This window comes from Mastomys coucha, unplaced genomic scaffold (genome assembly GCF_008632895.1).
Source record: "Mastomys coucha isolate ucsf_1 unplaced genomic scaffold, UCSF_Mcou_1 pScaffold21, whole genome shotgun sequence".
NCBI classification, from domain to species: Eukaryota; Metazoa; Chordata; class Mammalia; order Rodentia; family Muridae; genus Mastomys; species Mastomys coucha.
Window position 1 is genome coordinate 40,235,349 of NW_022196904.1, and position 25,503 is coordinate 40,260,851.

Below are 25,503 nucleotides of genomic sequence, written 5' to 3' on the forward strand. Positions count from 1 at the left end.
AACAATGCCTTCTGCAGTTAACACTGTTAACCCTCTCTGGAAGTGCAGACTCACCTATCCTGAATCCCCTGCTCTTGTGATGGGATTGGAGAATTGGAGATGGGAGGAAGGGACAAGGCAAGTCCAGGAGAAAAGTCTCAGAAGAAAGCTCTCCAAAATCAGTCACCATGCCTTTGATGTTGCTTATTCCTGTGCATTGGCATGCAGCTAATGTTTGCCTGCCATAGCTGAAGAAAGGAGCAGGCATAGAGGACCTCAGTATCTCTGTGTGTATGTGTCTGTCTGTCTGTCTGTCTGTCTGTCTGTCTCTCTATCTGTCTCTCTATCTGTCTCTTCCTGTCTCTGTATCTCTGCCTATCTCTGTCTCTTCCTCTCTCTCTCTCTCTCTCTCTCTCTCTCTCTCTCTCTCTCTCTCTCTCTCTCTCTCTCTCTCTCTCTCTCCCTCTCTCCCTCTCTCCCTCTCTCTCTCTCTCTCTGCCAGGTGGACCTGGGTCAGTCAGTGTAGACAGTAACTTCTAGTTCCTGAATAGAGGCTGGACATATCTCTGCCTTTAGCTCTGATGGCTATGGCTTCTCTCAGCCTTCAACAGAGGTGGAGCTGGCAGTTTCCCCAATATGCAGCCCAACTCCAACAGACTCTTATGTGGAGGGTGGCCATGAAGGAGGCTGAAAACAGCCAGAGTAGCATAGGGAAGAGACCATTGACTTGAGACCGTATGGAAGCCTCCCCATGGGCAGGTGTTGTACAAATAGAAATATGCCTGCTTTCTTTGAGCAAGGCTGAGGTTGGATGTTGATTTGAGTGTTTGTGAAATGCAGAACATATTCGCCAGACTCCAGAATCAGACTGTTTCGTGAATGCATCTATGTATGAGTGAATGCATGTTAGTGCATGCATGTGTGTATACCAATGAACGTGCTTGTATATGCATATATTCATACATGCACATGTGTACATGTGTGCATAGGTTTTGCACATGTGTATTTGTGTTTGTGTAGGCACCATGTGTCTGTCCAGATGGTCCTCAAATGCAAAGGTTAAAAAAAAAAAAAAAATTTTACCCCCAGACAGTTCCACAGTGCGAGAAGTTGAAAGTCTTTGTTCTTTGGATCAAGAACCTCCCGCTCTCTTTCTGAACCCTGTGTTCATAGCTTCATGGCCCGGGCATGGGCCCTGTGGTCCTTCCCCAGCAGATTGTGGTGTTGCTCAGACATCTCTCTTGCAGAGAAAATCGATCCTCTGCATCTGTGTTTCTTAGGACTTTGCAGGGGATTCTGGAGCTCTTGGGGGTATGTAATTGAATTTGAGACAGACTCTGAAGAGGAGTCAGGGGAAGAGCAAGTGTTCACAATCATCCCAACCCCAGTCTGAGCTTTAGATCTGCCTGCTTGCATTTGTGTGGCTCTAGGTGAGCGTCTAAACCTGGTCCCCATCTTCACGGCTTTGTAGACAGTGAACCGCAGCCCCCGAACCTGTCTCTACATCTTCCCTGCTCTATAGGCAAGATTACTTATGTATGGCACCAAATCCTGATGTGTCTTCTGCTAGACCTAGAAATATGGATATAATTGGCGAGAGAGGTCCATGACAGATGCAATCAAGAAATGCAATGTCAAGGCTTAATTACATTAGTGTGATTTGGCAATAAGGAGACCAATTAATTAGTTCTCAGATAGTTATTAACATGAAGAGTGAGCATGAAGGAAGGTCCTGTGAGGGCAAGAAAGAGCTAGGGAGAAATGCAGCTCTTCCTTTAAATCAGTGGTCTTCAAAGTTGCATAAGGAACTGATAAATATGCCGAGAGGTCTCGATTCCAGCCACAGAGACTGAATTTTCAAATATAGGATGAGGTCACACAATTTGTGGGCTTTCTTTTGTGGAACTATAGATGAGCCCAGGGCCTCCTACCAACTACTTATGCTATATCCCCAGCCCCCAAATCGGAGTCTGGACAACCATAACCAGTGAACATGCAGGTGATCTGAAGCCCCTCTGCTCACACAAGGCCAGAGTGGAAGACCTCATCCGACGACAAAGGCGAGGAGGAGCCATGCAGGCTCTGGGTGGGGCTGAGACTGGATGCCCAGAAGCCCTTGAACGGACAGTGCCATATAGGCTTTTAGTTCAGGGCTCTGGTGAACAGGAAGCCCCAGCTCCTCTCTCTGCATCCAGGATTGCCAGCCAGGGTGTTGTCAGACACTCTACAGTATTTCCTGAAACTCATGGTGAAGGAATGAGCAGTTTACACGGCCTCAGTTGAAGGATCAGCATGTCAGCTCTAGACTTCCCTCCTGCTCAGCCAGGCACTGGGAGTCATCTGGGGAGGGAACCTGATCCCTTTGGGACCACGGGGCTAAGACAAAGAAGCTTCCCATGAGACACAGGGTTCCATGTGCATGCCGATGGTCCCTCCGGAGGGCCTCAGGTGATGTCCCAGATCTGCGTGAGGCCCTGTATCTCCCTAATGAAGGCAAACCAAGATCTCCCACTGCCTACAGAAAGTAGATTTTCTTCTGTAGTTCACGAAGAGCTAGAGGAAGGAAGAACAGAACGGAGAGAACAGTTTATCAGACCTACTGTGTGCTGGGTTCTAGACTCGACACTAGGTTTTTTGTTTGTTTGTTTGGTTGGTTGGTTGGTTGGTTGGTTTGATGAAACAAGGTTTCTTTGTGTAGCCTTGGCTGTCTTGGCTCTATAGGCCAGTCTAGCCTCGAACTTAGAGAGATTCGTTTGTCTCTGCCTCCCTCCCCACTGCTTGGCTTAAACTCCACACTCTAACTTGACAGGTGGGTACCATCTGTCTGTGTTACAAGTAAAGAAAGTGGAGCCCGAAGAGGTGAGAATGACCTGCTTGACTCACCCAGCTAAGATCTGACTAAGGCTTGTCTGACACTCCTCTCTACCCATCTCCTGTGACTCACAGTCCACGGTGACTGTAATAGTAACCTTGTGCCCCATCCACAGCTGCCCTGAGTGAGGTGGGGGCACAGTGTGGGCTGTGTGCCCGGAATCCCAGGACTCGTGGGGTGTATCAGTGCCCCCTGTCAACAATCCACCCTTCAGTAATGTCACACTGGCTGCCAGCTGCTGTCACCACAGCCAGACCCCACACCCACACAGGAGAGGGCTTTGGCCAAGGGCATGCTAGAGCAGGAGGAGGAAGTGCCCTCCAGAGGGGCTTGTTTCAAGGCTCCTGAATGGCTCCATTGAGTTGTCCAGGCAGGATGACAATGGGCCTGTTGGGAGGGCCTGGCCCACAGAGGTGAGAGGGCCTGGGCTGGGCAGGCAATGCTGGCTCAGAGGCCAGACACTAACTTCCAGGGCGGGAAGCCAGCGCCTCTGACGTGCTCCAAAATGCCAGCTCTGCTTAATGGCGAGCAGCTGGAGCAGCCTGAGTTCTTCCCCGTGCTAGGGAGGCATTGTCAACCTAGTACACAGGCTGTAGTGACACACTCCTCCTCCCTGCTGCATTCTGATGCCCCTCCTGGGCTACGTCCTGCACAAATAGCCACCAGGAACTGTGGCTAGCCCCTTCCTGTGCCCCCTTGGTCCTCAGGCCTTTCCAGATCTTTTACCATCCACCCCTTCCTCAAAACACAAAAACAGAACTTGCAACGCTCACAGGTAGGGTGGCCAGGTAAAGTACAAGGCACCTGGGTAAATTTGAATTAAAACGAAGTAATTTTTAAAATTGTGCTTACGCAGGTAGCGGGTATTGATAAATGGCAAGCCTGGGTAGAGATCCTGGTTCACCAGGCCTGCTTGAAGGCCCATTTTACTGTGTGGCCTCAGATAAGGACTTGAATATCTTGCTGCCTCAGTTTCCCCCTTGGTCCAGCCTCGTGAGCGTGATTGGGAACTGAGAAGAGACTGCACATATAAAGGGCTTAGCATGGAGCTGGGTGTGTGTCAGGTGCTCAGGAAGCAGACACTGGTTAGGAAGGTCTTGTGTTCTAGGACACCTTTGTGAGTTCATAATGATCAGGTAGAAAATAAAGTTCAGAGAGGTGAAGTGACTGGCCCAAGGAGGCAGAGCTGAAAGGGAGAACCCCTGGCTTCTCAGGGGTCCTTGGGTCTCCTAGCTTGTGGAAGAGACTGCTCCTATCTTTTGCCTGAACACCACCCTGGGGGCTACCTGGACCCAGTCATATTTGGGTCCAGAGACTTGAGTGTTGTAGAGATCCTGGCATGCCTGCCTGTTGCTTCCTCGGGTCAGGGTAAAGGATATACGCTGACAATCTGATTTCCCCAGTCCCAGCCATTCTGCCCTTGCCAGTTAAAAGTTGGAGGTTTTTAATTACCCTCTTCAACCTTTAGTTTACTAAGTTCTGCACAGTTTTGCTAGTTTTATTGTCCTGAACAGAAAGGCAGCTTTACAATGAGCAAAGTTTGTGGGGAGAGGTTAGGGAAGGCCTCTCTTTAGAAAAAGCCAGCATCAGCCCCTGTAGCCCTCTGAAACAGGCGGATGCTTGCTCTCCATTGGAGGCTATCCTGATTCCCAATAGCAGCCTTGATGGTTGAAGGTAGGCAGGGAGTTAGCCTTGCCCGAGGGCTTGCTGTGTGCTCTCAGGTTTCAGATGAGTGGCATGAGGCAAAGGCTGGGTGGTTTGAGCTGGCTCTTGTGGCTTTAAGCTGTAACACTGATTTGGAGTGTACGTCTATTGGCCCAGAGCCCCTGCCATGCTGTCTCCCATGTGCCAAGGTCTGCATGCTTTAAGAGACACCAATAGAAGCAAGCATGGGCCTGCCTTTAAGGTTGTAGCTGAACACAGGACGTGCTCCACCTTCTGCATTGGACCAAATGATACGTAGTGCCTATTGGTAAGAAAGATGGGGAAAGATCTGCCCGCTTTCTCACTTCTTTTCTTAAAGGACAGACTGAATGAAAGAAATGAAAAAGAGCTCTTGACTACTCGTAGGTATGGTTGAGGACAAGGTTTATTGTAGACATGAAGGAAATCCTAGCCAGAGGCATCTGCAAGGGCTAAGAGTGAACATGACTATGATCTGAGCCAGGTGAGGAAAGAGGGGAGGAAGAGCAAGAGAGGACCTGCCAACCAAGATGGGTGGACTAGGCTGAGAGACTGGCTGAGAGAGTGGCGCAGCCAAAATGGCTGAGTTATACAGAGGCCACAGGAGCTGAGGGATGGGGTGACCTAGCCCTCGGGCTTTAGAGTTCAGGGTAAGGGGTGGAGTATGTCAGCCAGGAGGACCCCGTAACAGGTAGGGACCAAGGGGTGCTGGGAGAACCTGGTGGCCAGAGTCCACTTTGATCCGTGATTAGGCATATCAGCTGTAGGTCCCAGGTTTGAGACCTCACACACACCAAAAAGAAAAGAAGGGTTCCAGAGACAAAAAGAGTCTGTCTAGGGCAGGAGTGATGCTGGTCCTCATGCAGTGAGGAGGTGAGGCAGGCTGAAGAATAATGACCTTGCAAGCCAGGCGGCAAGCCTGGTCTCAGATCCACAAAATGGAGACCTGGTATGGAATCCCAAGCAGAGGAGAGCAACCCAGTTGGGAAGGGTGGAGACTAAGGCCTGGCCAGCGTGCTGCTGGTGTCTTGGAGATACTGGTGCTTCTGGAGACAGGAGGGTGGTGGGGAGCCATGGAGACATGGAGACATGATGATGGCCATGGCGCTGGGATGATACAGGGTCAGGGAAGATGGGGTGACAGCTGACCCTCACTAAGTCCATGTCTGCCCCTCCCCCCCCCATTTAATGTTTGCAATAGTCTTACAGGGGAAATGTTTTTATAGGCTGGATATTTTACGGGAAGCAGAAGCATGTGGGGTAGGAATAGGGATGGGCCTTGAGGCAAGTGGACGTGAGCCACTGATGGGGCTGGAATGGTTAGAGGCAGAGTACTTGATGGGCTACGTGCAGCTGTGAGTGCTGTCCCCAGGGCATGGCTGAAGAGTTCTGGGAGAAAGGAGGGTGGGGACTGGACTTGGTGGCCGAAGTGAGAAGAGACTAGAAGCACATGAAGAGCTGTGATGACCCCAAATGAGTACACTTGAGGCTCTAGCTCCTTGCTCACTGATGGGAGCAGTGGCTATGGGGACCTAGCAAAGGCAAGCTTTACATGCCCCAGTAAAGTAAGAGTGAGCTGTTTGAAAGGGAAAAGAGAGCAAACCAACATCAGGCATGTATCTCAGCATGATGGAGGTTATCGGCTTCAGTCTCTGGAGGTGGCTGAAGTGTGGGAGATATTGAATGGGCCAGTTTTAAAAAGGACCTTAACTGCTCATCCCTTTCATTAGGGTATCCTGCTCCCAAACACTCCCATGCCCTGTTCCCTTCTCTTATGCATGCTCAGTCTAATGTGCAGCTTCCTGGCATCTATGCCAACCACAGTTTAAGGTGCCCTTCCCTTGAGGGCTCACCTGGCATTTTATCTGTCAGACATTTGGCTAATGAAGGGACAGTGTGACCAACCCAAAGGGCGTGGGCGGGAGCGGGAGAGGCTCGTCTCCCACTTACACCAGTCATGCCTAGAATTCACTGTCCGGGCCAGATGTACCACAGGAGGCTATGCTGGGGGAGGGAGAGCAACCCTCAGCCCTGGCACCCTGCCTTGGCACTCTGTTGTCATTGGGCACAGTTCTCCATTTTTCCAAGCCAGAAGTTAAGTCCTGGCCTCAGAGTCACAGGAACCTCACACAGTCCTTGTATTTCCTGATCTGCGGTCTTCTTGCTTATAAAATGGGATAACAGCACCTTCCCTGGGCTGTTGGGAGGAGGAAATTCGAGGTTTGAAGCACGCATGCTATACCTAGGACCTGGCACATAGTATGTGCTCATTAAATGTACACCATAGTAGGTGTTCAGCTCTGCCCTACTCCTAGACATTAAGGCTTCTCTGTAACTTCTGGGCTACTCTTGGGTCCTGGGAACACAGCATGGTTGATTGCAGCCTGCCCCTAAGCTTATCCTGGGCTCCTGCTCAAGGTTCTTAGGAGAGACATGGGTGGCAGTGGGGTCAGGTGGGCTGCAGGAGCAATCCTCTGTCATCCTCCAGTGAGCTTTGTAGAACTCCGTTCCCCAGACAACTGTGTCAGGCAGTAAAGAACTACGCCTACTCCGTGCCAGCCTCTAGAGCAGTGGTTCTCAACCTTCTTAATGCTGTGACCTTTTAACACGGTTCCGCCTGTGGTCACCCTCCCACCCCTTGCAACCATACAATTATTTTCATCACTACTCCATAACTGCAATTTTGCTACTGTTATGAATCATAATATAAATACCTGATGTGCAGGATACCTGATATATGACCCCAGAGGGGTCACGGTCCACAGGTTAAGGACCACTGCTCTGGAGTCACTAATCTTAATCTTTGTAGTGTTCCCACAAATGTGTCCATCCTTGACTACATCTTAGATGGGAAGAAGTGGGACACAGTGAGGCCGAGTCACCTCCTTAATGTGACATCACTCACTGGAGTCGGGACTTGAACTCCCAGCCTCCGAAGCTTTCTGAAGAAAGCATTTCAGTAGCTTGCTGGCAGCTCAGGGCTGTTGTTGCTTCTCTGAGCACCAAGGACTAGAGCCATCTGCCAAGAGGTTTTTCTCGGGAGTTGGTGCAATGGTTTCAGGGGAGAATGCGAAGAAATATCACCACTTTTTTTTCTGTCCTGTGGTAAAAATAACCTGCAGGGATAGAGGAACTAACGGTGGTTGGAGGCTGGCATTGGTGAGAGGAAGGAAATGGAATGCCCACCTGGGTGCCACATGCTGCCATCTGCTCAACACAGAGCAGCCAGCGCCAGCCTGACCCCCAGCACCTGGAAGGCCACCAACTCCCACCTTCTGAAACAGGAGAGCTTCCTTGTAAAGCTGAATTTCCATGGAAGCACAGGGAGTAGAGAGGGTTCACGGAGAGCAGTGACAGTCCCAAACTGATGACCCCACATAGAATGCTGCCCCGATGGGGGCCTCCTCCATACCCACCAGCTCTGGGTACACACTGGGCAGGGCTTCTCATCATGAAACAGTTTTAAAAATAAAAGCCCCTCGCAGTAATCAGAGAAGCTGTGATCATGTTAATGCATGCAGCATCCTCTGCTACTGGGCCTAAAATAGCTTCCTGCCAAACAAAGCAGAGTTGTGATGTTTCTAGGCCACCTCCTGTTAGGTTGTGGGATGCAGTCTGCGCACAGGCTAGGAACCTCTGTGGCAGCCCCTGGGCCTTGGCTCTGCTCACGCTGAAGGCTGAGCCTCAAGCAGACTCCTCGCCTGCATGTACCACAGACTGTGATCTTGTGACCCATCCCAGGGAGTATCATGCATCAGTCCTTCCGAGGTAGCCAGCAACTGTACTGGGCATGTGCTAAGCAGACACATTAACTGTCTTAGAATTAAATCTCTAAGCTTAGTACTGTCTTTGTGGGATGCCTGGTGTGGACTGACTTGGTAATCTTGGAATAAGCGGATAGGGAAATGACAGCCAAGATTAGATCCACTTTATGACAGGAATAACTGAGACTTCCTGGGTGGGATGGACTTGAGGCTCCCAGAGCTAATTTGTACAAAGCTCGAATTTGGGCCAGGAGTCTACACTCACAGTCATTTTGTCAGCCTGCCTTTCCCAGCCATCTGGAGTCAAAACAGAAGTAATTAGGAAGCACTTGTGGGCCTTTAAAAACCATCCCAAGCTCCTAGGCAGGAGTGCTCAAGCTGTACCGCATGAGGGCTGAGCTTGCGGAGTGTCTACCACCTCATAAAAGGCAAAGCTGGATTCAGACTCGGATCTAAACCCTGACATAGGATATCACCATCCTGCCTAGCTGTCCATTGCAGATGCTGACCACAGCTACCTCAGGTGCCACGGGAAACAGACTAGAGAGAATCCATCCCTGCACCGGGGTGGACAGGGCGACTGGTAAATGCTTTTGAGGGTGTCCCTATCTGCATAAAGATTCTTGACAAACATCAGTATGCTTAAACCATTTGGGTGGCCAAGCTCATCATCCCATGAAGAAACTACAGAAGCAGGCAGGGAAGGCCACCCTCTTGGCCCTTTGGACCACTTGTTCATGGAGCCAGGTTGGTAACACAGGGCATGTCCTGGAGCTTTTTGGAGCATTGGCCGACACCTGGAGTGAGTAGACATAGAGAAAAGTGCCCAAAAAAAGAACAGATTCTGAATGTCTGGGTCAGAGTTACAAGTGTGGGGTGCATCTCAGATTCAGTGAGGAGAAAGAAAGCAAGCTTCAAGGAAGGTATGTGAAAGCCTGGCTTTAAGGACCAAAGAGAACATGGAAGGAAGGGAGGGTAAAGGAGAGAACAAGGAGGAGGAGAGCCAGAGAGATGGAGGGGGGAATGATGAAGAGAGACAGACAGACAGACAGACAGACAGGCAGACAGACAGGCAGGCAGACAGGCAGGCAGACAGAGAAAATGGGTATTAAATGTTGAACACCTCTGGGTACTTGGTGCAGTGCTGAAGCAGGTAACACAGGAAGAAAAGATCACAGAGGTGAGTCCTGGGGCACCGATGAAGTCCCCCTGGCTCTTGTGTCCTGGGACAGTGAATTGGACCAAGGACACATGAGTATTGAACTGAGGGAAAAGAATGTGTTCAAAAGCGCTGGCCTATGTGCCTCATGACCACATGTAGGTCATTTCTGTAGCACCCACCTCCCTCACATTCGTGTATCATGGGCTTTTCCTGAGCATGCTCTCTTTGCTCTGTGGAGTCCAGGTGGGAAAGAGATTCTGGTGTCTTCCTGTCAGCTGGCCTCTTTCAAACATTGGTCCTGATGCTGCTTGTCTCTAGCCTATGGTTTACTATCAGGATATATTCATGGCTTATCCAATGTGGTGAGAAAGTCAGGTGTCAGCATCTTCCTTATAGGGAGGGAGCCATGGCAAGAAGAGAGAGGGAGGGTCTGAGCATTGGAAAACACCCAAGCTGTGAAGCACAGGGGAAAGTGGTGAGAGCTAGTGATGGAAATTAGAAGCTTTGGAAGAAGAAGAACTAAGTTTGAGAACCATCTTGCTCCTTAGATGGCCCTCATGTGGTGAGTCATTTCCTTATCTAAAAGATGACCCTACTGACACCGCAGAAGGTTCAGTACAGCTGTGCATGGGAAAGCTCTTAGCGAGAAGCCTAGTTGGCATATTAGCACCGTGAATGAGGCCTATTAGCTAATTCTCATCATTTCTGAAACCAAAATGGATCCAAAGTAGCTGATCAGAAGGGCGAAGATAAGTCAGCACTCCGACAGCTCAAGCATGGCTCATGGTGTAGCCAGCAGCATTCTGACATTCAAGGAAGAGGTACCCACTGCAGGACACTGCCCCAGCAACCAAAGAGCAATGTAGACGATTACGTGGGCAATTGTGTTTGGTGTACTAGTGGTTCTGAGTGGGTAGGAATGTCTGATATAGAACTTCATCAGTCAGAAGGCTCAAATAAAACTTTGGATGTGCTTAGAACACAAAACTCTGTATCTGGAAGCTTCTCTTTCGGAAGAGACCTCTTCCTGGAAGGAACCACGGCCACAGACTCTCGGAGAGATCAGTTCCTATGGGCCCCTCAGCTGCTCTGGGGAGATGCTCCTAGTCTCTCTCTCTCTCTGTCTCTGTCTCTGTCTCTGTCTCTCTCTCTCTCTCTCTCTCTCTCTCTCTCTCTGCTCTTTATGTGAAGTAGACTTTCTGCACTCTGTGTCACTGCCCGGCCCAGGCAGAGGCCGCAGCATTCGTCAGAGGATCTATCCAGAGCACATGAGCTTTGTCTGGGCTGGATTTTCAGGTTTTTTAGATGTGGATCTTAAATGTGGGCAACAGATGTGGGAGATGAAAGATAACTCCATCTGCTCCATTTCCCGAGTAATATGGAGACCAGAAGCGGATAACAGCTCTTTCTAACTGGGAACTTGGGGGAGTGCTTCGAAATGGAGGACAGTGTGGCAACCGCAGCTAACATAGATTCCCCAAATCTGGGTCCTAGTCCCAGACTCAGAGGGTGAAATTGGCAGAGGGACAGGTTTTACTAGGGCAGCCTCAAGGAGACCTGTGATGAGAGAACTCAGCCTCCATCCTGGTAGTCCCAACGATGCACCAGCCTGTGGCCGCTCTCTGAAGAGCTTTTAATGGCAGCGGAGATGACAGGAAAGTGCTTCTACTGCTCAGATGATTAAAATCTCTGCTAGGCTTCCTCCAGTCTTGTTGGCTGTCTGCCAAAGCCCAGGGCCACCCTGGGACCTTGCTAGCTTAGGTTCTGTCCCCTGGGGCCCCTCCTAGGAGGTAGCTGTTGGGATAAGGGTGGTGGCTAAGAGCCCTCTTCATTTACTCACACCCAACTGGTAAGAGAACATTGAGAGAGAGAGTTAGGTGCTCAAGGTCACAAAGCTAGGAAACAGCACTAAGGAGACTCACGCCCCCTTACCACCACCGCTGCTGCTTTGGAAGCCATAATGAGGCCCTATGCTGCTCTGTTTTGGGGGGCAATGATAGGCTTTAAGGTACAGATTGAAGCAAAAGACTAAAACTTGGACCGGACCCTGGAGTGAATTCTTTCCTGATGACCTTTGACACCCTTACTTCCTAGTTCATTCCTCCCCCACTTGTTCCCCACCCATACCCTTTGGCCTTTTTACACTAGCCCAGCTGAAAGTCTTCTGAAGACTGGAGTTTGGAACTCAAATACAGAAGGTGGGTCTTCCTCCATCTGTAATCTTGGCAACCTCCTTTCAGCCCCAGTTGCCTTATCCACATAATAAGATGTTGATAGCATATAAGCTTATTGCAAGAATTGACATAGGATCTAACTCTACACAGTAAACAGCCACTTTGGGCACAGAAGTCATTTCACCATGGTTATTTCCCAGCTTTGGGACAACCAGGATGTGGCTGAGGCTGTCCACAAGGACTTCTAGGAGCCCCATGGCCCCGTATGACCTGGCAATCACATGATTGCCAGGCAATCTCATGGCTCCTGACTCTGCCTGGTGCATTCCAGGGATGTTACTAATACAAATGGCCCTCTCTTCCATAGCCTGGCCGGCCATTAGCCCTGCTCATCTCTAGGTAACAGGACAGATGATACTTTTGGTACTGCTCCCCAGACAGGAAAGCATTCGAGAAGCTACTTGATCCTGCCTGTGTCCTGAGCAATCCACACCTAGACTAGAAGCTGCAGTTTGAATGATATCTGGGGGCACCTCCTCGCACGCAGGAGACTGAGATGGGACAATTGGGAACTGGAGACTATCCTGGGCTACACAGCAAGTTCCAGGACAGCCTGAGCTATAGTGAGGCCCTGTCCCTAAAAAGAGAGAAGAGATGCAGCAGCAAGCATCTCTGAAATGCAGAACCGGATGAGAAGGCAGACAGGCAGACAGGCTTGCCCTCCAGTTGCCTTTGGCAGCTGTCCTGGAATGATGTGGCTGCTATCGCCACCTAGTGGGCTCTTCCAGAAACACATGCGTGGAGCCTTCTGGCATTAAAGCCATTAAAGCTTGGATTTCAGAATGATGGGAACTGAAAATCCAATTAGATTGTCACACAGTTCAAGGGCAAAACTGGGATCAGAGGGCTGGAGGTGTAGCTCAGAGGTAGGGCGCTTGCTTAGCATGTGTGAGGCCATCAGGTGCATCCTCAGTACTAGGTCCAGAGAACGAAGGGGTCAGGGGATGAGACCAGAGGTGAAACCAAGGTTCAGCAGGAAACATGCCTTGAGCAGAGTCATGTGACCTTGCTTCAACATCTCCACCCAGTGTTCAATATCAGATAAGTAACTGGGCCTCTGTATAAAGCAGCTGTCCACATGAGGCACCTGCGAAGGGTTTTGAAAGCTGCAGAAGATAACTCCGTGGTTAGGAGACGATGCCCGTCATAGCTACTGAAGTCAATGAGGTCAGCGCTTCTGACAATGAGAGTCGGGGTCTGTTCTGGAGGTCCCCCACCACCCAAGCCCAGCAAGGGGGCATGGACAGGAGTGGGACTGTCTCCTTTCTCTGCTCCCCAGCATGTCTTCAGGAAAGCCAGGCACTAGAGGCTTCACCCTGACTCGCCTCAATCCCTCTGGCTTGCTCATTAAGGACCATTGCAGGTAGAGACTGTGCTGTTCCTGCAACCGTCATTTCTAGGGATTGTGTCAGGGTTTCTTTGAAGGACCCAATTCGGGGTCTGAACCAGAGGTAAGACATGCCCCAACCCCTGCCCAGGGATGCCTCTGCAGGCCCAGGAATGCCATGGTATTAGAAGCTGGACATGCGGTGTCAGCCTTGCTGGTGGAGGAAGAACCAGCATGTAGCAGTGGGCCACTCATCCCAGTGGCTTCCTGCCACGCTCGTGCAGTAGCTGTCCAGACAGGTGCAGCCCCAGGAGCCTAGAGAGTCCGCCTACCCCACAAGCTACAGCAGACTTCAGGCAAGCCAGGTCACCTCATCCTCGGGGCCTGATGCTAAGCTTAGACTATAGGTCCTGGGAAACCTATCCAGGAATGTCCCCTGCCCAGCTGCTGGCTGCAGCGGATGTTGGTTCTCACTGTGTGTCTGCTGGACTGCATGCTGGAAGCCTGACTAGAGGAATTCACAGAGATCAGCCCACTGCTCGCAAGGCTAGCTGTGGAAGGGGAATTGGTAAATGACATCACAGATAATGTGAGTCCTACAGAGGGTCAGCCGCCGTCAGCCTCCAGGGCCTGCCTTTGTGCAGTCTTAATAGTGAAGGAGTTACCAGGAGGAGACCTGGAAGAGGAAGACCTGATGGAGGTGAATCCCAGGGCTTCACTGAGTGGAGGAGATGAGAAGTCCTCTCTTGGGATTGGTTGTTAGCTCCCACCATCTTCCTGTACTAAATATAAATACTTGCTGGGTGTGTCTTTCTGATGCACTCACATCGGATCTGTTTGGACACAGTAAGTTAGAGAAGAAGGCCGAGGGAGAGAGCTCAGACCTTCTAATAAAGCCACATCTCCCCCACCCTCCGCCCCTATTATCAAAAGCTAACATTTTCAAGTAGTTTGTTTTATTTTCACTCACTACTTAAATTTTGTTTGTATGTGAATGTGCTGAGTGCATGTATGTGCACCATGTGTGCACAGGTGCCTGCTGAGGTCAGGAGAGGGTATCAGATCTTCTAGAACTGAACTACAGGCAGTTATGAGCTGCCCGATTTAAATTCTGGGAACCACACCCAGGTCCTCTGTAAGAGAGCAAGGCCCTTTAACCACAGAGCCATCTCTCCAGCCCTCACACAATTGACTTTAAGAGTTACAACACAGGTATAAAATGAACAGAGCCACTCATTTTTCCCCTTTTCACTGTCTCAGCAATTGCCTCTCTTATTAGGCAATTCAGAATTCTGTAGCTGGGCATTAATTCCGTCTTCACTGCACTTTTTCTGTACGGAGTGTGTTCACTGACATTAACTTCTCCAATTCTGTAAAGTCATGGAAGGAGGGTGTCTAGCTGCATTTCTTTCATGTTTGTTTGTTCTCTGAGTTCTGCTGTCTGGTTCTTCTAACTGCTGCTTCTGTTGTGGGAATCTGGCTCTTTTCTACATCTTGTGGCCAGTTCCCTGTATTCAGCAATGGCTACTTTTGAGGATGCTTCCAAATCTGTGTCCTGGTTCCTGGAAACCGAGGGTTAAGATCCTTAGAGCTAAGCTTTCCTGTTGTCCTTTCCATTTTGTGTGCATTTGTATGCTTGAATAAGGGAGAGAAAGTGTGCAGGCATGTGCTGGTGCATACAGTGGAAGCCCGGTCTTGGCGTTGGATGTCTTCCTCTAATACTCTGCTTCGTTCTTTGACACAAGGCCTCTTACTGAACCTGGTGTTCACTCACGTGGCTAGGCTGACTGGACAGCAAAACCCAGGGATCGTCTTGTGGTCACCTTCCTAACGCTAGGATTGCAGAAGCTGCCGCTATGCCCGGCTGGGGATCCAAACTCAGGTCCCCATTTTCACAGCAAAGGTCTTTATAGGCAGGCTGTGTCATCTCCCCAACCTTGTCACTTATTTCTTTTAAAAACAAATACGATGACTGTGTTTGTGTTTTATTGAATGCTTAATACATCCCTTGTGCCTTTTCATCTCGTTATTTTTACCTCCCAGTAGTCATTTGGGGGGGGGGTGAGGGGGGGATGAGGCGTAATTACACCCAGCTGATAGATGAGAAGCCAGAGGCTCGGTGAGGCTGAGTCAGTTGTGTGAGGTCACACAGAGCGCCGAACCCAAACGTGACACCCTTTAGCACTAGTGATGGCCCTCACGCAGGAGGACAGAGGACAGTCAGAAAGAGCTAACTGAAGCCTGGTACCCTGACAGCAAGAAGGAAAGGACCCGAAATATGAACTGAGCCTAGCCGCTTAGCAGCTAATGATCCAGCAGCCCTTGTGGTGGCCGGTGGGCGGGGCAGGTAGGTGAAACAAGAGGGCGGGGCAGATGGGCGGAGACAGGTGGACAGAGGTAGGTGGGGTTTGCCTTTGTCTTAGCCTCTTCTGATCTTCCCTCGGTATCTCTAGGCAGTGGCATAAATTGTTTGTTTGTTTGTTAAACTATAGATTTGGTGGAGTTGGGCTAGATTGCTCATTTACTGCTACCCTAAGCAGTTAATTCTCATCCAGGAAAGGCCCAGCACTGCCCCTTATCCTGTTCCTGGTCCCACTTGGAACAGAAACCTCCCTGCTAGGTGAAGGCCTGCTAAGGCCCAAAAAACTTGTGTGAGCTGTCAGGGGCTGTGCGCACTGCTCCCTGGTCTCTGCTCAAGGGGTGGCAAGGCGGTGATATGCAGCCCAGGAAAACTGAGCCTGAGAGCACTGAGCGCAGTATGATAGGCTGGCTTGGGGCCACCTCCGCCGCGTTCAGGGGGAAGGTTGTGATGGGGCAGCAACTCTTCGTGCAGATAGAACTGACCAGCAGAACAGCAAAGCTTAGGATGGCATTCCCTTCCTAGAAGATTGCCCCAAGTCTCGTTTGGTTTTTCCCCAACTTCTTTTACAGGCCCTATGGATGTTCTCAGGCCGTGGGGTCTTCATGTCCAGGAGATGGAGGGGTGAACCAATTTATCTGCACTTCAGAGGGAAGTGATCTGCAACACACACCACACACACACCATACATACCACTGCCTCCAGTTCTTGAAATCCAAAGAGGAGAAAGGAAATAGATTGGGACACTAGGGTTGGCACAGGTTGGGCTGGGGCTGAGTCCTCCCTCTGTAATATCTACTCTGTAACCTTTCTGGGTGTCTTTATCTGTGGATCTAATGATAGGTATTGTGACTTCTTCAGGGAAAGGCGGAGCCATAATATTCTCTACCTCAATAGTGTCTGCATGAGACCATATTGAATACAGTGTTACAGTAGTTGATACATACCTGGGTATTTGCATAGATACAATGTTTAGTTGATGGTTTGTTGCAAGCTCTGTGTGTACTTGAGTATTCAAACTCATGAAGAAGCCAAGCACTATTTTTTTGTCTTTTTTGACGGAGTTGTAGACTGTGGGAGAGTAAGAACGATTTACAGACCATGATGCTGAAACACAAGAATGGGAGTGACCTTGATCAAGGACATGCATGGGTAGAGATGGCCGGCAACTGGACACATCCACGTGCCTGTAACTGGTGGTCTGGTGCAGATCTGCAGTGTCTCAGTGAGTGAGCATCCTTCCTGGCCAGGCAGAAGGCTTCCAGCAGTTTCCACCCACAGATTCTTTAAGCAGTGCTGGGAGATGCTCTTGAATTTCAAACAGGCTCCTTTTTTAGAAGCGGCATCACACTGTACATTTGGCAGGCATGGATTCATTTCTCAGTTTGTTTCTGAACATGCTCAGGGGCTATTGAGGATATTCTTCTATGTGCACAGTTAGCAGAGCCTTGACAAGCCTTGACTTCCCAGATCAGAAATGTACCAGGCATAGAACTAAGACCAAGGTATGAGAAGCAGGTGGAGGCATCCCGTTCTGCTCCATCCTCACCTCTCAAAGTCTCCAGCTAAGCTGACTGCTGTGACTTGGTTCCCAGTTTGAATTAAATGCTATGATTTTACACTGGGGCTTGAACTTGGTTCCACCCCAGGCTGGATGACCAGGAGTTTGGAGACAGGCAGTAACTAAGCTGTCAGCACTGAGCTCAGGGTGGAATGCAATCAGCTTGCACAGCAAGGTGTAAGAATGAAGCTCCTTATGAGGACAATGTCTGACTTTAAAATGTTGAAGCAAAGATTTCCATGGCGGGAGTTGGGCAAAGTTACATGTGCCTGTTTGAGACTTAGCAGGTCTGTGAGCTCTCAGTTAAAAAACTACTCCCTGGGAAGAAACACCCAGCCCCAAGCCGTGAAGGCTGCTAGGAGCAATTTCTAGGATCATGCAGACTCCATATTTATTCCCCAAGAGAACTCCAGACCAGTGCAAAGCCCATTCAGTCTTCCAGCCCTATTTGTCATTTGTGGGCTGGCCTCCTTCTGTCTGGGACTTGAGGGAGCTGAGTCACAGGCTTGGCTCCTGCTGAAGGCCTCAGGATCTCAAGGCCAGCTAATCCTTTGGTCTTGACTCTTAAAAATGAAAATCTCCCATGATTCAAAGGAGGTGTAATGAAGTGGGAAGCATAGAGATTTCAGCTTTGTGAAATTTCAATCCCATTGAGTAGAGCCTGACTTGATTTCTCTTTTGTCCCTTTCTTAGTTGAATGAGGATTATCCTGGACCTAGAGGATCTGTTTTAAAACTTACTTTAGTTGAGGTGGGGGTGGGGTGTACCCTTTTATTATTCTGAACCATTTGCCTCAGGGTAGACTTAAGCAATGCTCCTCTGGCTATCCCTCTGTTTTTTACAAAAAAAAAAAAAAATCTCAGGAGTTCCTGGCTCCCCTCAGCCAAAAAAAGATTTTAAAAAATGTATGTGTGTGTGTATGCATGCACACATGTGTGCAGGTGCCTGCAGAGTTAAGAGTGTGTTGGGTCAGCTGAAGCTGGAGTTATGTAGGTGAACTACTCAGATGGCATAGGTGCTGGGAACCAAACTCTGGTCCACTGTAAGAGCAGCGAGGGCTCTTAGTGACTGAGCCATCTCTGCAACATCCTTGCTCCCCTCTTAATCCTTTTCACCTTCCCTTCCCTCTCCTTGCTTATGGAATGTCCATCTCGTCCAAGGTTTATTGATATCTCCTTTCTGGATTCTGTTCTCTGTGTGTGTGCACAGTTTGGCAGGGTAGCCATCCTGAAATGTTTACTAGAGACATTCTCTGAGAAACTTAATCTCAGGCCTTCTCCAGTAGGCAAATCCTTCTCCTTTCACCCCTGCCTATATACTGTGTGTCCTCACAGGCCTCTACCTTTGCTGGGAAATTTGCTGTCCCGTACTCTGACACACTGACCACCTCTGTCAGTTTGGCTTTTAATACAGGTGATTTCTAGGGAACTCCACCCACTTGCACACTGCTTTGGCCTGCCTCAGCCATTCTTGGTGCTGCTTCCAGAACATTTCCTCATAGCAGGAAGTTTCAGAAATTCCCATCAAGAAGGGTCTACCCTTCGCCTCAAAGAAAGTTACTGAGTCCCAGAGAAGGAAAGCAACTTGCCTGAAATCACACAGGGAGGTAGAGATGAGTCAGGACAGGCCCCCTAATCTCCTCCCACACCCTTTGCTTTCTCTTATTGGAGAATGGTTCTTATATAAGAACCAGCCAGGTACACCTGCTGCCCTCTCAGGTGAGATCTGTAGCTTTCAGTTCTGGAGCACTAACCATACACTGCACACCATGTGAAGGGCTTGTATTATAGCTCATCTGAGCCTCACCAGGCATCCTGGGAGATGATTAAACTCATAAAGGAAGAAATTGGGGTGACAGTGTGCTGGCTAATTCTAGCTCCTGAGAACACACTGCGGGTATGTGTCCCCAGCTCTGTGTCCTGTGATGTTATGTTGCTTGCTGAAATCAAATCCAGTGCTAGGGTTTTATTTGTACCTTGGAAACTGGCAGACGCTACCATACAGGGCTTTTCTCCATCCCTCTCCCACAGAAGGATCCAGTTTGTATATCTCTGGGCTTCTGTGCAAGCTAGCTCACTCACTGTCAGGGACTCACAAGGAAGTCTGGCTTCAAAGAGTAAGTTCTTAACCCTCTGGACCTTACTGGTCAACAGGCCAAGCTTTCAGTGGCTTGGTCCTCTTGGGCTGGGAGTGGTGACCGACTGGTACATGGAGGGAGTCAGATGCAAGGGGCCAAACCTGGTATGGAAGAGGAGTAATATCCCTCCCATTCTCCAGATCTTGCCTCCCTGCATCCACCTAGGTAGTTTTATATCACTTGCTACTTTCAGTTTCTTTTTTTTTTAAAGATTTTATTTATTTATTATATGTAAGTACACTGAGCCCATTCCTCACTCAAGGCCAGTGTTGCTTCTGGTGGCTTAAGTGCCTCCTACAGACTGTTCTTCCTTGGTCAGTCCATCCAAATTAGTACCTGGTAGTCTCTGTTCATCTCCTTCAGCTTACTGTCATAACCTTAGCCTGGCTTGGTTATATGTACATATTTGTCCTTTGACCTTTTCTATTGTGGAATGAAGCCATGTAGGGTCTGGACCTGAGTGCAGGATCCAGGAGAGGCATGGATTAAACAGGAACAGGGTGGCAGGCTGCTCCCCTGCACCCTCTTCAGGCCTGACTTAGGCACAGGCTGCTGCCTCAGACATTCACCTGAGAGGCAAAGGGTGGTTTGATCCCATGACTCAAGTCCAAAACCATGAATCTGTTGGCCACAGCCACATCTGCCAATTCCAAATAATTGATCTAACATTTAAAAATGGACCTCCGACCCCAAGAACTAATGACAATGCCCATCTTGGGAGGCAAATGTGTTGGTGTCATTTAAAGTGGTCATTAAGAGGATGTTTGGGGCTAATGTGACCTTTGGAGAAATGAATGTAAGTGCCCAAGGGTCAGCAAACAATGGGAATGGAGCTGAGAACCTGGAGGGCCACATGGGTTCTACTGTGTATTTTTTTAGACATGCCTGCCAATAAACACATAATCATACATATGACCCTATACTCCCCCAACCTTCCGCTTTTGTTGCAAAAACCTGATATATTGATCACAGGAAAACACAGTTGGGAGCTAGAGAGATGGTTCAGAGGGTAAGAGCACTGACTGCTCTTCCGAAGGTCATGAATTCAAATCTCAGCAACCACATGGTGGCTCACAACCATCGGTAATGAGATTTGACGCCCTCTTCTGGTGTGTCTGAAGACAGCTACAGTGTACTTACATATAAGAACAAATAACTCTTTAAAGAAAAACAGCAAAGAAAAACACAGTTGTATAAACAAGGGAGAAAGATAATTAAATCCCTGTTCATCCTACCTCTGAAGTAAAAATTGTCAACAATTTATCACAATCCCTTGACTGTGTTTTTTTGAGTTTGTTTTTTTTTTTTCTCCCTTACTAAGTGACAACTATGCACTTTGAAGACTTTACCTCCCAAGGACACCATTCCCTGCTATGAAACACTTTGTAGCACAGTTGCTATGAGGAGCTGGAAGAATGTAACTGCTGGACTAGGCTGTACTTTCCTGAGCTTACCCCTGACTGCTGGGTGCAAATGCCATTTCCAGCTGGGGTTGCCACAGGCCTGTTATGACTGGAGCTGCTGTCATTGAGTTTCACGCTATCGTTCTCATGGTCATTAGTTCCAGGTAGTGTAAACTCACTGCAGCAGAGCCAACACCTGCAGCCTCTGCACTGCACACACTGAAGCCCAGACAGGTTCAGCTGAAGCCACGAGGTAGAATCCCACGGTGGACATGAAGGGACCAGAGAGCCATCTGCCTAGCATTGCAAGTGAGAAAATGGCTGTCTGTGTCAGGAGATCTCTCTGCCCATCTCACTGAAAGGCCAGCAAAGCCGTTTCCCTGTGCCAGCCTCTGTAGCCCTCCCTCCATCATATGGCACTTTGATGGGTTGGCAAGTCTCACCTCTCCAGCTCTGAGAGGGCATGTCTTTGTTTCTGAGTGGAGGAAGGGTGGAAGGAAACACGGGTGTTGGTTAGTCAGGCCTGCCTGACGATGGAGAGCTCCCAGGAAGCCCCACACAGCTCAGTGCTTGTTCTCAGAGCTTCAGGGAGCTCATATATAAAGCCTACACAAGGGCTTTCATTCGTTTTAACTCACAATCTACCTAAATCCAGAAAGGACTCGTTTTAATTAGTCACATTGTCAAAGACTTTATTTTCAAATCAGGTCATATTTGAGGTCCAGGAGGACATGGGTGAGGGGAAAACAGTCATCCCACATAGGATCAGTGTTTAAAGCATGTTGAAAAGTCATGCTAAGTCATCTATTCTGAAGGCAAAAACAATCATGAAGGTTTCTAGGAAGGGACAACAGGGTCAGACGGAAGAACCTCTGCGGGACAGTTTCCATGTTCTTCCTCTCTTGATACTGCCCTCTTGGCTTTCTCGCTTTACTATGTAAGGAGACAGGGCAGGCCTCCTGGCAGAGTGTTTTCTGAGACTGGCAGATTTTCCCCTCTGCCTGCCCTAGGCTGATGAGTATGTAGCGTGAAACTATTCAGGGCTGATGCGCCAGTCACAATAAAGCTGCTGAGAGCTCAAAACACCAAATGGGTTGGGATAGGAGTGCCCCATCTCCGGGCTGAGAGTGCAGGCTTGTTTCATTTGCATCTGCTTTCTTTTCGTTTTCATTTTCAACTCAGAGTCCCTTTGCTGAGTTGGCCCTGTGCAGGTCTAGCTGGTCCACCTGTGCAGACCTTTCTGTGGACACTTGCAGCTGTGGAACAGGGCCCTATCTGTAGGAGGTGCTGGTCTCAGCTGACCTTCAGGGGAGAGCTAGGTGCTGGGGCAGTGTCCAATGCAGGTATCAAAGCCGTTGATGACTCTGTGGCTCTAAGTAATGGAAGTCTGGGTGCTGTCAGCCAAATCTGCTGCAGGCCTGTGAGGAAGTAGGTTTTGTTGAGGCACAGTTGGTCTCATTGGATGTAGGGAGACCTGGAGCTTCTGTTAATTTTCCTGAGGGAAACTCAAGCAACATGGGAATTCTCCTCTTTGTCCCTGGCTGGTTTGATGCATTTAGATTTGGGCTGAAGGGAGCAGCAGACAAACCCTGAGGAAGAGAAGGGAGTTTGATGCCCTGCTACCCTCTCCTAGCCATGTGATGTCAGTCACTTGACCTTTCGGAAGTAGAGTAATTCCGATCCCTCATAAGGTTTCAGAAACACAAACCAAGGGGATTGTAGTTTTAAAAAAAAAATGGGTGAGGTAAAACTTTGACAGTAGGTATAGGAAATGCATAGTCTTTTACTTGGTGCTGTGTGGCAGCAGAAGTATTGAACCAAACACACACACACACACACACACACACACACACACAATTTAAAAAAGAAACAGCACAATAGCAATTAGTTCTATGAGGAGCTGGAGAGACAGCTCAGTGGTTAAGAGCAAATACTGCTTTTGCAGAGGGCCTCAATTTGGTTCCTATTATCTACAAAGGTATGCCCTCTTCTGGCCTCCATGGGCACTGCATTCATATTCTCTCTGTCTCTGTCTCTCTCTGTCATGCACACACACACACACACACACACACACACACACACACACACACACACACTTTAGAGAAATGAGCACTGCTGTTATCTCTGTCCTGCAGGCAGGCAAGACAGATGTTTACTGAAGCCTAGTACCTGAGTGCAAAGGTCAAATTGAGGCTTGAGGCCCATGAGCTCCACTCTGAGTCTGCACCACCTCTCTCAGTGTGTGCTGGAGTGACTGAATGCCAGAGAAATCTGATGGGATCCACGGACAAAATGACTTCTAGTAATGGTTCAGAGAATGTCCTGAGTGGTTGGGGTGCAGGGATGCCCCTGAGCAGAGGATCTGTGTTTGGTGGAGAGGAAGCATCAGCGTGTAATAAAAGAGATGTTTACCTACGGAGGGACAGGCTATGGCTCTGAGGAACATAGGGTGGGGGTGGGTAGGAGCTGAGCAATAGGATAGGATGGGTCAGGGAAGATGGAGGCAACAGATGGGGTGAAAGCAGGGTGAACCTATTCTAAGAAACAATGTGGGCTTGAATCCCACCCTACTGCCACCAGCTGGCCCTTGCCATCCTGTGGGGTGAGAAAGGCTGACTGAGGAAAGCTCAGAGCCTGTGCACTGAATGGTGGCAGGGCAGTGGGAGCATGGCATGCTGGGAATATGTACATGGGTATGCAGAGGTATTTGGTGAGGCCAGAGGAGAGTGACAGATCTTCTGGAGCTAGACTTAGAGGAGGTTGGGAGCCACCTGACATGAATGCTGGTATCTGGACTCATGTGCTCTGCAGAATGCCTCTCATGCTGAGCCATCTCTCCAGCCCCAAAATAAGTGTTTCTTGACTGAGGAAAACAGACTGTGTTAAAGAGGAGCCTGTGTTATAGGATGTGATTTGCTCCCTTCCAGTAGCTACTTGCTCTGTTTCTTGGACAAGCTCCTGGGGATTTCAGAATTCCCAGTGTCCTGGCTTTAAAACAGATAAGAGTGATGTCCTCATTATGAACTGTGTATGATAATGAGTAGAGAACGTGCTCACCACATAATCCACGCCATCATCGTGAACGGTGTCTAATAATGAGTAGAGAAGGTGCTCACCACACAGTAGATGATGCTGTTACTCCTGGGTCCAGGTCCAGGTGAAGGGTGATGTGGGAATGTCCAGGCAGCAAGCATGTCCTCCACCACATTTCTCCTAGCTGATCTTGTTCCATTCCCAAGCATTTGTTATTATTTACCTCCTTCCTGTTAGCTCATTTCCCTCAGTTCCTGTGACAAGCTCATTCCCTAAGAAGTCAGAATTCTCACATGCTTTTATCTTTCTTTTCCTTATGTCAGGAACCCCAGCTCTGCCAGCATGTGGGTCTGCAGTGTGAGGCCCTGCCAGAATGTGGCTCTGCTGTTGTTCCTCCAGAGGCAGCTGGAGAGCAGAGTTCTGTGTGACTCAATGGACTTTTAGGATTGTCTTTTGCCCCTGGCCCATCTCCATTTCCAGCAGAACTTTGGGGTGGGATGATGGCTTCTCTACTGCTTTGTTATGTGAGTTCAGTCAGTGAGCTGCATATGGCATGGTGACATGGTGGTAAATCACTTCCCTTCTACGCTGGGGGAGACCAGAGGCTTCAGAAAGAAAAGGAAAACCTATACACAGCAGCTTGGACTTGACCTATGGAAGTTGACCATTCACAAGGGGCTGTGTCTTCATCTGTCCCTTTGGTGGGCTCTGCCAGGCCTGGTTGGGGCTTTCGGTGCCCTGTTATTTCCCCCTCAAGGATGTAGTACCTAACTGCCTGTTTTGAAATCCATGCCTCTTTGAAATGAAGTTCGAGTAAGGGGAGAAGCTGGTGCATTTTCCAAAAAGGAACTGAGCCAGGAGGAACAAACCCCATCTTATAGGCCAGGTTAAAAAGAACCAGCAATGAACCGCAAGCATGGTTGACTTTGGCCCTGAGATCTATAGGGAAAACCAGGGAGCAAAAATAACAAGGAATCTGTGGTGCAAGCACTATTTGCTTGGGAGCACTCCTAGCCGTGGGCGTAGATGAGGGCTCCGTAGGGGTCCTGTCCCATTTGCTCTGCAGGCCAAGGTTTGGAGTTGGAAATAGGCTCATGCCGCTGTTTCTGCTTGGCACGGGGAGTGGGCGGGCATGGAAATACTGTTTCTTGGGAACCCATCACTCACCTGTTCCCCCTGTGGATGGAGCTGGAGGCAGAATAAACCAGAAGGGGCTGCTGGAACCCAACCAGGGCTTTGCTCAGTTGCTAAGTCCAGGGTCAAGACTAGTGTAGGTACCCACATAGCCTGAGGAGAGAGCAGCAGAAGGCCTTTGGTCTTCAGGAGTCACTTATTCATTTGTCTGTATTTATCGAGTCCCTACTATGTGTCACACAAACAGTGGCGAGGTTTCTGTTGTCTCAGAAGTTATTCTTGGGGAGAGAAGATACAGACACACAAGAAGAAATGAGTTCCTGCCAACGAGGGTCAGGTACCATGGGGAAAGTGGAGTGAGGAGCTCAAGAGGGGTTGAGGCAGCTTTAGATGAAGGACTCTGCAGAGAGAGGGTTAGTGATGCAGAGAGCTTTTCCTCTGCAGGACAGTCTGACCTATGCTCTGGAGCAGGCAATGCAGAGGCCCTCAGCATCATCAACCTGGTCCAATGGACACAAACTCAGTATCAGGGGAGCCTAGGGCACTAGGGCTCATGGCTGCTTCACAGCCAGTCTCCTGTCACCCTTCAGATAACCATCTCCCTGAGGAGGAAGCAGGGTCACTTAGGTCTCTGAGGATCAGCACAGACGCCATGCCTAGTAGACAACTCTTGCTTCTTGCTTCCTCCATCCCTGACCATCATCCTACTTTGTAGTTCAGGCTCCTACTGGCTTCCAAGTGAGCCCGTTTCTCTTCCCATCATTACCTGCACCCTGATTCAGACCACCAGAATATATATGCCCACTACACAAAAGCCTCTGTACTGTCTTCCTCTTGTATCCACGGATTCCTGCT

At 49.3% G+C, this 25,503-nt stretch overlaps 1 protein-coding gene and 1 long non-coding RNA gene across 9 annotated transcripts in view; one reads left to right on the top strand and one right to left on the bottom strand.

Annotated features, from left to right (window-relative positions):
* Nav2 (neuron navigator 2) overlaps positions 1-25,503 on the top strand; it is a 654,216-nt gene that overhangs the window by 302,655 nt on the left and 326,058 nt on the right. The window lies entirely within an intron of this gene.
* Positions 1,607-3,870, bottom strand: LOC116102269. The gene is made up of 2 exons (XR_004123047.1): positions 3,704-3,870; positions 1,607-2,532 (listed from the first exon to the last, which is right to left on the bottom strand). It is a non-coding gene; the product is annotated as an uncharacterized LOC116102269 (long non-coding RNA).